Genomic DNA, 13,977 nt, shown 5'->3' on the forward strand with positions numbered 1-13,977 from the left:
TTTAAGGCTTCTGGAATAGAAGATAAACATCGTGTGTGAAAGCCAGAGGATGGAAGGAGGAAGAGAATTAAGAATTTGCAAAGCGGCAGCAACTCTCAGCGCAGGAGCTTTTTCTTCCCTCACAGCTCAGTTTGTTTCCTCCTGTGTTCGCTAGAAGCAGGGTTACGCTGTTTTGATCTGGGCGGTGAGAAGGTTACCCTTGTTTTTTAATTCGAGATACAAACCGTAAACCTCCTTGAGGCAGCCAGATCGTGAAAACAAACGTGGAGGTGCTCACCTGGCTTAAAGCACATCCATGTCAAAGTGGAGGGTTGCTGGCGTGGAGGCATTTGTGTCTGGCACCCCCATTCAGCAGTCAAATAAACCGCGTTTGAGAGCTCCCAGCACCGGGTGGTGCAGCACAGGCACCATCCAGCAAGGCACGCATCTGCTGTGCTCCACTGATTCACATTGCCTTAAAAAAAAAAATCCCCAAAGTGTGATGAGTTGACGCAGATCCTGCAGGGTTTGTGCTGAACCAGGTATCTGCCAGGCTGTCCTAATGTAGCTCAGGTGCCATGTCATCTCCTGAAACCAGCGTAAAACCAGCAGGATAGAGTTTGTCTCGTGTCCCTTCGTTGGAGAGCTTAGACAGATGTATGTAATCACTTAATTTAACCAGTCTTATTTTCTGTCTTCCTGCTGTTATGCAAATTTTCCATTATGTGCTCGGGTGGTTTACTTTATATTGCATTTTTACAAAGAATCTAGCGTGGTTCAACTTAGCAGCGGGTTCTGCAGTGGTGCTGTGGGCATCGCAAGGCAAGGGGGACCTGCAGCCTCCATGTGCTCCTGTCCCTGGGATGCGGTGCAGCGCACTGCTGTCCCAAACAGTTAATGGTGGTTAAAACTTCACCATAAATGATATCTTCAAGGGAAGGTTTAAAAGACGAGGCATTTCCTGCTTTGAATCTTTGTATAAGAGAGCAAATTAGGCGACCAGCCTGACCTCTGAACTTCCTGAGGCTGAAACATCAAAAGGGTTTTATCTCCTCTAGTATTAAGCAGCAATGCTTGAAAGTGTCTCACGACACCTCTGTTTGTTAAATGCCTCAGCTGGAGGACACTGGGAAGCGCTGAGTAATCTAGAGATGTGTGTTTGTGTAACGGAGCACAAATGGTGGGATGGTTTTAAAATATTTTTTTCTCCTTTGTGGAGACAGTTTGTGTGCGCGCCTGTGTGTGTTTGGATGCTCAGTTTGACAAGCAGTGGCTTTTTTTCTTCCTGATGACACATAATGTCTGTGTTCTTACTCCACTTTTCTCTTTTTTTTAACATTGCACAGGCTGATCCGATATGCGGTGCACGCTTTCTCTGTTAAATTACACCCTGAAAGTGTTAACCTCTAGCATTTCGTAGGAGCTTGTAAATTATGTATGGAAATGTTCTGTATTGTTCCTGTACGAACTCCATCGAGGAGGGACGTCTGAGTTGCTCCATTTGTTCTTGAGCTTGGGAAGGTTTCCCTGTTCCTCCCCAAACTAGCCCTGATCTACGCTTGCCTATTGCTCTGAAGCGAACTTTTGTCTGCACATGCAGGAAACCTGGAGTTGCTCCTAGCCAGATTAAATAATGGATCACTTGAAAGAATATTGCCTAGTATTTATTGCTGCTCACCGGAGGATAATTTCAATAAGAATTTATCATATTTATTCAGCAGAAGACTAATAAATTCAGATTTGTTTAAACAAAGACTCGAGGAAGAAAATGCTAAATGCTTATGGTTTTATTCATTGCAGACATAAGCTACTCCATTTCACTCAATGTACTTTTACCTGCTTATGTCACCAATTAATTTGGCTCTTAATATCTTATTTTCAGTACTTTTCTCTTTTTCCTCTGGGTACTGCAAGTCATGTTCACTCCCAATGCAAGTCTGTCGAGGATAATGGCATCTCTGATGCTTTCTGGCTTTGTATGGATTTGATTTATTGTTGTGGCAAAGTCTAGATAAATAAAAACACTTTTGCAGGAAAGTGTGATCTAATACGCTGAACTTCATCCAGGAACATCTTGAATACGAATTCTCCAATGCTGTGCTTGTGGTTTTGATTAGTTCACCAGTGTTTTTTTTTCCTCCTTATTTAAAAACATGCCCTATGCTTAACAGGTGAAAGGTGCTGCTATTTAGTATCCATAAGATACAGTAGAGGGGAAGTGCGTGCAAGGGCATTAGTAGTTTGACATTTTTCTTGGGAAATACCTTCAAAACAAAGAAACCAGAAAGGAAATTGGTGGCCAAATGGTGAACGGGACCACATGAGGAATGGGTGAGGGGCATGTATATCCATGAGCATAAAGCTAAGGGACCTTCTCGTATTCTTTCTTCTGCTTGTGTTGGGCATCAGTGCAAGAAACCGTGTGGATGGTTTTAAAAATAAAAAACTTTCACCCAATCTGAGATTTCTTCTGTCAAAGTTAAATGGGCAAAGGTGTCCCGTGTGTGTGAACGGGCATACTCCAAGGTGCTGGAATATGTTATGCCAGGCAGCTTCTGAATTTTTCTGTGTGGGGGGGTAATTTTTGTGTCTGGGGGCAGGTTTGAAACTGGCGCGTAGACTAGCAGAGTTTAGGGCACGTAGAAAACTAGGACAGTTTGGAAAGCTGCCACGGTTTTTGCCTGATCTGTGGAAGTTTGGTGTTGGGGCCTGCAGAATAGAGAGGGTTAATGATGCTTAGGAAGGAAAAGGGTTGGTGACCTTTTCTATGTAAAATAAGGTTGAGGAATGCCATGCATGTTAACCTAAAAAGGCCAGTAACAGTTGTTGGCTTTCTAGGAAATGTTTGCATGTGTTGGTGGTTTCTTTTCCAGCAGAAGTGAATTCTTCTGTGTCCTAGGGGTGAATCACAATGCGTTTTTTCCACTCCATTTTTTAAATTTAAAAATAAAAGGTAGCAAACCTTTTTATACCAGTGGTTGGAAAGCCGATCAAGCACTAGGAGATAAATAAAACAGTGAAGATTAACTGAACCAGGTAACAGAAGCGACGGATCCCTGTGCCTTCAAATCCTTGACAAAAATGTATTAATATGACTAATATGTTGGTTTCTTAGTGTGATCTGCTCTTGCATTGCGAACGACTTCACGTGGGCGCTGTGCTTTCTGAAATCCAAGGTAGAACAAAGCAAGGGGTGTCTTGATTTGATCTTTGCGTTAGAAAACGTGGTAGAAACGCTCTGCTGATGCAGCAGGACCTGCCGCTACTATACCTTAAAGCCTTCCTGTATGTGTGATAAGCAGCTGGGTACGCTTGCCTGTGTCATTTTAGGGCCATAAACGGGGATAGGGCTCGTGGCCTGCCTGCAGCGCTCACCTTGCGCCCTGAAAGCTGCCCGCCTGGTCAGAATTCATCGCGTGGACGTTACGGGCTTTTAATTGCTTTTGTGTCTGGGTTGGTGGCAGTGCTCTCTGATTTATCATCCTTATTATTTGTACAACATTAACGCCGGGAGACACCCGCCGAGACTGAAACGCTGCTGTGCCGAGGCTCCATGAGGGTGAGGCGGTCGCAGAAGGCTGCTGTGGACGGGGCGAGAGGCGAAGTGCTGTGTTAAAACGGGTGCTTTTTATTCAAACTAGTACGATGCTGGAGTATCTCACACACTTTTACTTCTTACTAGCCAGAGGCAGCTTGAAATTACGCTCTCCTGCATTGTCAAGAGGGAGTATGCAATTAATGTCTGGCAGAAGCCACCCACAGACGCGCTGTGAAGCAGGCCGCGCTGCCTGCCACCGTGGGGCCCAGCTGCGTGACAGGAACGTCCCTGCCGTCAGGGCTGAAGTAATGTTGGAAAGGGCCCTTGGGGTTAAAGTAATGGTGGAAAGGGCCCTCGGGGTTAAAGTAATGGTGGAAAGGGCCGAAATCGGGGAGCGAGAGGCTCTCGGTGTGTGGTGGCGGGTTTGTTTGGAGGAGAAGGGCTGGGGGCGAGGAACAGAGCGGGTGCTCTGGCGCAAGGTGGTTTTACTGGCTGGCTACCCGGTGTAGTGTTAATGAGCATTTATAACCTTTCTCGGTGCCTTCAGCCGTTTTGGTTTCAGTGCAGGAAGCGCACAGCTTTTTAGTGCTGTTTTGAAAAGGGACAAACTATTTTCGTTCGATGGCTCCCAATTTGCTCCGAGCGTGCCGTGACCTCTGCCAGTCTCCGTGCATTAACAAAGTTTTTAAAGGTTTTACAGACACTTTCCATTAGCCGTGCCGTAGCTGCTTCCATGAATGTTTAATGTCAAGAGCGGTACTTTTTATTATTATTAGTTTCTTCAGTCACTCTGCTTCGATAAAAGCAACCCCTTTCACCCTCAAAGCCTCAGCAGGCAGCGGCCAGTGCCACAGCTCACATCTTCCCCTGCATCCCTTCCCATTTTCAGCTGTAGCTGTGAGAAAGTTTACCCTAATGCCATTGTGGTCTTTGTTTGTTTGTTTGTTTGTTTTTTGTTTGTGTTTTTTTTTTCTCTTTTTCCCTCCCTATTATCTGCAGTTTGGCAAGGCCTAAACCCTTCCTTCTCCTCCTCCTCCTCCTCCTCCTCCTCCTCCTCCCCTTCTTCCTCAGCCCCCGCCGAGCCGCCTCATGGTGCTTTTCTGACGGGATTTGGGGCTGAACTTCTCTCCAGCACAATAGCTGTCCAGCATCGCCATCTCCTTTCTGTCTGCAGCAGAAGCAAAGGGATGTCAGCAAGGCAGGGCGGCTGCTGGGGGACGCTCACACATTCACCCTGACTGGGACAACCTCTCAGTGTTTCATTTCTTCTGCTGAAGAAAATGCTTTTTTTCTGATCCAGAGCCCAATCCTCTTCCTCCTTTGTTTGATGGGTATGTCCCTTGTCTTCCTCTCTCCAGGAAAGCTGTGTCTTATACCAGGAGGAAGAGAAAGGCATGCCCAAGATGCCCAGCTGCTTCATGTATACTGATGGTGCTTCAGCATTAGAATAAGTTTTGCTAAATGGCATGTTTCTGCTTGCTCCAAACACCAACCAGGGTTTTTTTCTTGTTTTTAAGTTGCCATCAGCCAACAAGAAGAGTGTACCCCCAAAGCAAATTTGGTTTAGGAGGGTTTTTTTTCGGTGCAACCTCTAAAAATAATGAAGTGGAAACTTACCAATCCATTATGCATGCCGAACACACCTCTTAATTGTGTCGGCTTGTGCTTGGGCTTGTTTTACTTGATTTGTAGACCCAGATACACCCCCCATAAATCACATGGCCTCATTGTTTAGCATCTGTGCTATCTCGAATTCATGCAGTCTGTAACAGGGAGCACTGGAAGCACATCCAGAAGGCGAGGTGCCGAGTCCGAACAGCAAAGCTGCCACCGTTGGTTTTGGCTCTTGGTATAGATTTCCTTTAATACAAGTGTGGGGGTGAAGCCCCTGAGTTCATTCTACGTGAACTGCAGTCACTGATTGATTTCTGCATGTGTGTGCCCTGCTTAATGTGTAGGTGCCCAGGTATGTTGGAAAGCCCCAGCCGGCTCTTCTCACAGAAGCGGGTTCCCCACCGCTGCCATGTTGTATTTGTGTGTTTAGGAGCGTCCGCCACATCCTTGGGTTTCTGCGGTTTGAGAGAAACTGGACTGCATGCTGTCAGTATTTCAGCTATGCACGTGGTTATTCCAGCCACGGTCCGTTGGGGCGAGAATGCAGATACGATGTTGATCTGCTTGGAGAAGCAGAAGCGTTGTACTGGTTAAAGGCATCTTCCTGCTGGAAGGTCTTTTTTTCTTTTTTTTTTTCTTTCTTTCTTATTAATCCAGTTACAACTCAGCCTCCATAGGCCTGGCCAGCCTAAGCACATGCCCTGGATTTGGTGTTAGGGTGGCACTGAATGATGTTAACAGATTTTTCTGATAGGAGAAAGGCTTGAAGGCAAGAGGCTTTTCCCTTCAATGTATTTCCCAGTGACTGGAGCAGCCGGAAAGGCTTTATTCTCCAAATCCCACTGCAAGCCCTCATCCTTTGTGTCTCCTGCTTTTGAAGCCGTGCTCCATTTGATCCACAGAGAGTCTGAAAACTCTTGTTTAGCAAATTGGTTCCCGAAGCCTGCGATCGCAGTCCTGACGTTACGGGAGCCGTGACGGCGGGAGCCGTATCTGCCAAATGTCTCTCGCAGGCTGCTGCGCCGGGATGTGAGAATTGAAATGTTCAGTTCTGGCTTCGGGAGCCAGCCAGCAGCTCGACCTGCGCACGCCGGAGGGCTGCGGCTGGAGAGGCAGCAGCTCTGCGCGTCGAAATCTCCCCGGGATGAGGCTAGATTGGGAGAGAGAGCCGAGACTGCGCTCTGCGAAAGCCACTCGCAATTTCCCAATTCGCTCCGCAGGTAAGGGAGAGCTCCGCAGCAGCAAGTGCCTTTCTCCTGACTCCCTCAGACCCTGAAACAGCTGCTGTTTGTGCAGACCCACCAGGCTGGCGGCCGCTCATCCCCGCGGGTGCAGATGTGCATCGGTGGGCGCGAGGGATGGGGACGCTGCTGGTGTCCCCCTGTCCCCCTGCGCCTGGGGGTGAGGAGGGAGGGAAGGACGCGCCTGCAGGCCCCTTTGCAGCTTCGCGAGGGAAGCGCCGGCGGTGTCCTGCAGGCAAGAAGAAGTACACCGAAGCGCAAGCCTATTTAAGCTGTATGGCAGGTGAATATTTAACTATGGCTTCAGGTTTTTCTTTCTAAAAATAAAGGCGAAAATGCTTCTTGGGCAGAGGGTTGTTAAGAAGTGCAAAGCGTTACTGGAAAGCGGGTGGTGGTCGCAGCGTGGAGCTGAAGCTTGCTTTCTTCACCGTGCAGACAGCCTTTGTCTCCTTGCAGGGTTCCCCCATCACCCGTGGTTTGCCTCTGTGTCAGACCAAACCGATGCAAGTCATCGTGTTTCTCCCGAAATTAGGGAGCGAGAGCCCGTGGCTCATCTCTGCCTCCCTCTCTGTGCCGAGGCAGGGATGGGACCTGGGCGCAGCTTACCGAGGGGCTGCCTCCTGGCAGTTGGCAGCACCGCACTATTAACCTAGCGTCTCGGAATTGGACTTGAATAACAAAAACATGCTAACAAGCTCCTCTCTTTTTAATTACATTGATATGGCACGCACTGGAAACAGCGAGGCTTCCCCGCTCTTCCCTGCCCTGTCCCTGGGGGGAGAACGTCTCCGATTGCTTCAAGTTGGTTTTCCCTAAATGAGAGTTTCCTAGCGACTGGGACACTTCCTTCGTTGTTCTGGCCTTTTATTTGAGGTAATATTAAGAGACATCATAACATCACAGTGTCAGAGGAAACAAAGCACTATGTAATTTTATCCCATATTAATGCGGAGTGTCGCAGATGGTGCTATCATTAGACAGCAATCCATAAAAATGGCCCATGAGACAAAGCCCTGGCACAATTATTTATTCTTCAATTATTTATTCAGCCCTTTAGGATGTGTAGTACTGACAGGCAGCACAGAGCGTACTGCCTACCAATTTGCAGATCTTGACTGACTGAGCCCTCCATCATCTACGGAATAAAACGTTTGGGGGGGGAGGGGGCCGTGTCGTGGCCTTGGATTTTATTTTCTGCCTGTTTCCCCTGCTTACCCACTGGTTTCGAGGTTGCCTTTCCAAGCAACCTCCACCCCGATTGTCACCTTTTTCTTGCAGCTCGTTGCCAGGAAGACTTTAGGGAGCCCGGCCTGAGGTTGCCAGCCCCTGGCGGCTTTGGGACCAGGGGGTCACCGCTGCCCCTGCATCCGGGGAGCTCTGCCCTCGCTGCCGATCGATTTGGGGATGGATTCTGCCCGGCCCCGACGGGAAGCAGGATCGGACCCGCTGGTTTCCCCTCAGATTAATGTGCGGGGATGCGGGCACTTTTGGTTGAGACTGTAAAGCCTGCAACGTTGTCTGCTCCTGACAGCTATTACTGTTGCAGCGGCATTTGGGGAGAGGAATTTATTGCCTGCCAAATTTTTACTGTCACTTTACCGTCAAAATGATGTCAGTGCCATCAAAAGGAACGCGTCTGCCTCTGCCTGTACCTTGGCCTCCCCTGTGATAAGACAAATATTGCCGTGGTTGCCCAGTGAACCAGAACTGGGAGCCGATCTCGTTTGATGCTAATGATGTTGTTACTGGTTTGGTTTTTTTAGGCTTCGAGTGACTGGGAAACTGCTCAAGTGTCATTGTCCGAAGTGGCTCGGATTCACCTGGAAAAATCCTCCCAAGCAACTGCATTATATTATGCTGTATTAATGGGAACTTTTAATTCTGTAGGGCTTCAGAGACCCCGTAAAATGCAAATTTATCTGTCACCAGCATGTCCTGTCCCTTCCCTGCACGTGTCGGTTAGGTTTGTCCCTTTGGTGTGTGCGCTGTCACGGCTCCTGCCCCCGTGCACACCTGAAGCAGTGTCCCACAGGTACCTTCCGTTTTGTTTAGTTTTGTTGTTTTTTTTTAAATAAATTATAGCATTCTGCTGGAAAGCCTCCCTTGCCTTCCCCATAGCACTTCTCCCCACACCTGTGATAAAAATGAGCAGTGGCCCTCTCACTGAGAGACACGGTTTCGGTTATTTATAGATCGTACTAACTGCATGTCTTTAAAACTAAAATCCAACCCTGCCCCTTTTTTTTGCTGGTGAGTCATTCTGGCAGGTCCTTTGCATTAAGCTGCTCAGTTGTGGGCCAGTGGAAGCAACCTCCCTATTTTTTTTTAATTTACTGGTAAATCTATAACAAGTAGCTTGTAACTGACAAGATAAAGTCTCTAATTGGATTAGTTTGTAATTTCTAAAGCGCTCGGTTTAGAGAGCTAGGTTAGCTCGTTTTGTTCCCGATGAGATAGGATCTGGTGGTCGTTCTCCTTAATTTCAGTCAGCCCTTAGGTCCCTGCCAGCCCAAACCGTTCTCCGATTAAATTTGCAAGCAGCCTCGGTCTGAAGAGTGGACGGGGGATGTGTATTTGTTCCCTGGCCAAATGCTGGCGTTTGGGATGGAGATTTTCCCGTTCTGGGAAGCCCCTTCCCCATCAGTTGCCCACTTCTTCACGTTCTCACCCTAGTTAAAGAGTGACTCAATGAATTCAGTGGATTCTTGTGAAATACCCACAGCTTCAGCTCACGCCAGCTCTGTTTTTGGCACAAGTGCCCCCAGGAGAGCTCTGCCCGTCCCCGGGTCCCCTCCTGCCATCCCCCGGCCGGGTCCTCGGGCCGTGGCACTGCTCAATCCCACTTTGTGCCCACATCGGAGGGATGGCTGGGGTTTTACGAGTCAGTTCGTGCCGAATTCACGGCTGTTGGGGAGGACAAGCGTGAAACCACGCGTGGAAGGCCGTGAGTGTGTGTGTTTGCACTCGATCCCCATTAGACGTTCATATCATGTTAGACTATATCCGAGCGATGCCAGCAGCTTGACTTAAGCAAAGAAACTCATGGTGGAGCCTGAAAATCTCTGCTGACACGCAGGCTTTAACCCAGGCGGTTGTGCCAGAAGAGCCAGAAAAGGCTCAGCAGCAGGAGATAATGCCGCCGTGTCAGCACGCATTTTCAGCCTTAGCTGTGAATTTCCTGGCTTTTGTGTGCTTGGGCTAAACCCTGATGTTAGCAGCCCATTGCCCCCTCCAAGTGAGTCCCCTCGCACCGAGAGAGGAGCAAATCCCAGCAGTTTGCTGCTTAGCGGGGCGGGCTGCTGGGCGATCCCAAGGGACGGGGGCAGCAGCGGCACAGGCTGGGAGCCTCTGTGCGACCTGCTCTGCTTCGGGTCCGTGGGCGTGTTCCTGGCCAGCTCTTCCCAGAACCAGGGATTTACTTTGTGGATCGATGGCTGGAGCTAACGAGGCTCCAGGGCTCAGGGTCGCTGATAATCTTTGTGCTCTTGCCGATAGCAAGACATCCACATGAAAATCTCTCTCGGAACTCGTTTGGTTGCGTTTTTAATAAACGCAGGCTGCGACCGACCAATTTCCTATTCGTGTCACCTGCCCCATCTAATTACTCTAGCAGCTTACCCGTTCCTTTTTGTGTCTTGCTGTTGTTCAGTCCTTGCACCCTGCCAAGTCCTAGGCAGGAGCGTGTGTTCCAGCCGGCCCTGTGGTGTCCTGGGAGCTGGAAATGCCCCGTAAGCTCCTACAGTACGACGCACCGCTCACTTGCTAAGAAAACAGCATCATTTTGACAGCACCGAAACAAGAAGACGAATGTTGGAAAGAATAGCAAAGACACCTAGCAAGATTTCAGCGATAGCGGGATTTGGTTTTGAGGCTCTGAGCCTGTGCTGGAATTCGTTTGGTCTGATCCCCAGGTGTCCCACTGACTCAAATCTCCTTTAACAAGAAACATTCAAGAGAAAGGAAGGGGAAATCTCCCTCTTGAACTTGAAGTTGTAGCTGGCGTGCGAGTGAATCCTTCTAATCCGGCAAAGCGGGGGCAGAGAGGAGGGTTTATCGTCTGCCCCGTCTCGGTGTCTGCAGCGAGAAAAACGTGCGCAAGCGTCGCGTTCGTGGCAATCCTCGTGTGCCGTGGCAGCGTAGCGTGGTCTGGCGTGTGGGCTGGGCGTCAGTTCTGCGGGCTGAATAAACCAAATCCCTCAGGTCAAAGCAGCCCCGTTTCGTACAAGGTGGGTTGTTCGGGTGCGAGAGTGGCGCAGGGGAGAAGCGAGAGCTCCAGGGTGCGCTTCTTCCCATCCCGGCGTGGCATTAAAAATGGGTCAGATGACTCAGACCTCAAGGCTTGACCGTGAGCCCTGCGGGGGAGGCTAGATGGCACGCCGAGATTGCGGTTACCGGAGGAGGATGTGAACCATACCTGGATTACACGGCTTTGGGCATGGTTTTTTTGGGCTCGTTCTTGAAACCAGACTAGGCAGAGGTGGTGCTTTCATGGAAGAACAAATATTTCCATTTCCCCCGCCTGTGGAAAAGCCACATAGTGAGTGTGTCTGGAAAATGAGTGGCTCTCCCTGCTGCTTGTTTTGGATGTCAGACTGGGGCAAGGTTCAGAGGTGCCAGTTTTTGTTCCTTTAGCCTCGCAGATTTCCTGCAGTGGTTTTGCCTTTGTCCCACCCTTGCGGCAGGCAAGCACACCCATGCGTGCGCAGGACCCTCCGCTTGTCCTCTTGCTTGAAATTGCCGTCGTGTCCCCGTTCAGGCTTTGTGGAAACGGCCTGCAGGCTTGAGAGCGGGGCCATGAATCCGTTGCAAGTCCCAGGCTCTGCGAGCACGCTGATTTATGGATCTGATCTCCGAAAACTGCTGACCGCAGTGGGTTGCTTACTGCTTGCTGTTACGAGTGATGCAGTCCAGAGTGGGGAATTACAGATGGGACAGGACCCACTGAAGTTACAGCGCAGGAAATTAATCTTCCCTAATTTTAGTAAGGCTCAAACGGTGTGTGAAAGATCTGTGCCGTGGTGATTGGAGGTACGAGGAGGAAATCCTCAGTTTGGAGGAGCTGGAAGGTGTGCAGCCTACCCATGGCAGCAGGAGTGGAGGAGGAGAGGGAACAGGGCGTCTTCCTGCTCTTTGGTGAGCCTGATGCACACCTCTTCTTTCCTCTTTCATACAGAAATGGCTAAAATATAAATGAGTAGTTGGTGCTGTTACTGAGTCAAGCAATCAACGTTTGTTTTTTTCTCCAGCTTCTGAACAACGGGACGTGAGAGATACTGCACATAGCTGCTGCGCATATGGATAGGTCATACGAATGTCAGTGAAACCAGAATACACTAAAATTGAAAGTGAAGTTTATTTCAGGTTACTCCGTTTAAGTGAGGTTCCTCTGAAAGCAGAATTTGGCCCATTCTTCCTTTCATTTTTTAAAGAAGTGGAATATCCATCACCCATTTACTTCACCTCTCTTCCAATACTACAAATAGATAAAACAGCTGAAATAAGGGGATAGTGTCGTCGGTGGTTGGTTGGCGTACAAGACTTACTTTTTTACAGAAAAAGAAAAGCAAACGCATTGGGTGAAACTCTTGCCTTTGAAGGTTTTACTGCAGAGCTGTGGTTTTAACCGTTGGCTTCTGCAGTGTGTGGCTCATCCTTCTCGAGGCGGTGGTGGACGGGGAAGCCTTGCCGGTTGCTCCGGGCCATGGCTGGTGGCCTGCCTGAGAGCCAGCTCCAGCCTGAGCAGAGAGGGGTTGCATCACCTACATGTGTACGTAAATAATAACAACAACAATAATAATAATAATAATAATAATAATAATAATAATAATAATAATAATACAGGACAACAAATGCAGATGAGGTTTTAAAAAGGGCATGCAAGGAGGCAGAATGAGGACATTTTCCCTTTCAAAGGTGAGGAGAGGAGCTCAGTTTCTCTCTCGGCAGGGTTCCCTGGGGCTGTGCGTCCTGACGGAGAGGATGAATGTGGGACCTGTTGAGGTGGTTCTGCATACGTTCCGGGCAAAATTGAAACCTCTCATGACTGTATAGTCTGCCTGGAAAAAAAAATAATGCTGTTTTTAATGGGGATAATGTGACAGAGCTTGAGGATGAACCGGGGTGTGCTGCTGGGTTTGGTCGGACAGCTACAAGTCTTCATTCTGGAGAGCAGTGCTTCCAGCCCACGCAGGGAAACAGCGAATAAAGGTTTTAATCTGTGGGAAGCTGAATTTCCCCTGTGTCGCGTGAGACCTAGACGTCACTTAAATCCCGTGTATCTGCCAAAATACTTCTTAGGTGGCTCGAAGGAGCGTCTAGGCTTCGTGGTGACCCCCTGTGCTGGGGAGGATTTTCTCCCTGGGAAGCAAGCCAGACCCAAGGGAGCAGAAACGTTAAGTGTCTTTGTTTCACTCGTCCAGTCACTTGCCTTTCTGTAGCATCTTTTTCTAGGCCTCTACAGTGGTAAATCAGGAAAAAAAAATCCCATCTGCAGCTGATGTCTCAGGGGCTGGCTGCATTCAAGGCTCGGGGGAGGAGCTGAGCCCTGTGGGGCAGGATGGTCGCGACCAGCTCGGGGCAGTGAGGAGACGAGGGCTTGGAGCAGTTGGGTATCAAACCAGGGTTTGCTCAGCAAAAGCGACTTGGGGCTTGCAGCTTGCCACGGGCACAGACCTCTCTGCCTCTCCTGGGGTGAGCAAAGCCAGCAGTGGCAGCGACAAAGCCAGCGTGCAGCATGGCACAGCAACCCCGGGTACTTCTCCTTGCTCACTCTCCTGTTGGGAGAAAAGGCTCGAGGTGCCCCTCTGCTTAAAGAGGGCTCCGCAGAAATGATTGGGATCGGGTGGCGTGAGTTCAGGTTTGGGGAAAGTTGGGGGAGGAGTGCGGGAGAGGAGATTTCAACGGGCACGGGGAGCGCGGGTGGGAAAGGGGAGCAGGCGGTGCGATTTGGGGGCTGAGCGGGCTGCAAACGGTGGGGTGCTTGCGGGAGGATGAGGGAGATATGGGCTTCAGTGTCTCTGAAGTGAGAGAAAAAAGGTCTGGTGTTCTGCGTTTGTGTTCCAGAATGAAGCTGTTTTACAGCGGTCCTGCTAAAGGTTTTAGCACCAGAGAGAAAATGGGAACGTTTCAGTTCTCTTGACAAGGATAGTTTATTTGTATTAATTCTTTTGTGTTACGTTGAAGGAAATTTCCTGGCAAAACGTCATTCGAAAGGATTATTTTAGAGTGTAAATGTGTTTTGCCAATCCCTTCTTTCTTTTCCTCACCTCCAAGAAGAGGAGGGGAATGTATGCTGAAATAAATTTTGGCTTCCTAGCTACTCAGGGGCATAGGAGCAAAAATTAATGCAAAATAAATAAACAAATAAAACCTTTGCTCCTGCAGTTCATTGCAGCTGCAGCGATGTGTTGTGTTTACATCTCCACTTCTCAGTTTTGGTTTCAGGTGCTAGGACACAGGTTTACAGCCAGAAAATGGCAGAAGCTTGGCTTGGATGCTATTCTTTCTCACCCAGTCTTGTCCAGTTCTCACTTCTCTCCCTGTCCACAATCCTTCTGAAGTTCTGTTTCTTGAGATTTGGATGTATATAAATTGGGCAAACCAATG

General features: G+C 49.0%; 1 protein-coding gene and 2 long non-coding RNA genes across 3 annotated transcripts in view; 2 read left to right on the forward strand and 1 right to left on the reverse strand.

Moving 5' to 3' along the window:
• The window catches only part of EXT1 (exostosin glycosyltransferase 1), a 172,417-nt gene that overhangs the window by 20,300 nt on the left and 138,140 nt on the right, over positions 1–13,977 (forward strand). The window lies entirely within an intron of this gene.
• LOC310894110 overlaps positions 1–13,977 on the forward strand; it is a 92,603-nt gene that overhangs the window by 19,067 nt on the left and 59,559 nt on the right. The window contains exon 2 of the long non-coding RNA XR_014579566.1: positions 7–13,977. This exon is cut by the window's right edge and continues 59,559 nt beyond it. This is a non-coding gene — a long non-coding RNA (uncharacterized lncRNA). The remainder of the gene's footprint in view (positions 1–6) is intronic.
• Positions 1–13,977, reverse strand: part of LOC310894109 — a 397,944-nt gene continuing 383,967 nt past the window's right edge. The window contains exon 2 of the long non-coding RNA XR_014579565.1: positions 1–5,176. This is a non-coding gene — a long non-coding RNA (uncharacterized lncRNA). The remainder of the gene's footprint in view (positions 5,177–13,977) is intronic.

Source organism: Anser anser (assembly GCF_964211835.1).
Source record: "Anser anser genome assembly, chromosome: 2".
Classification (NCBI taxonomy): Eukaryota; Metazoa; Chordata; class Aves; order Anseriformes; family Anatidae; genus Anser; species Anser anser.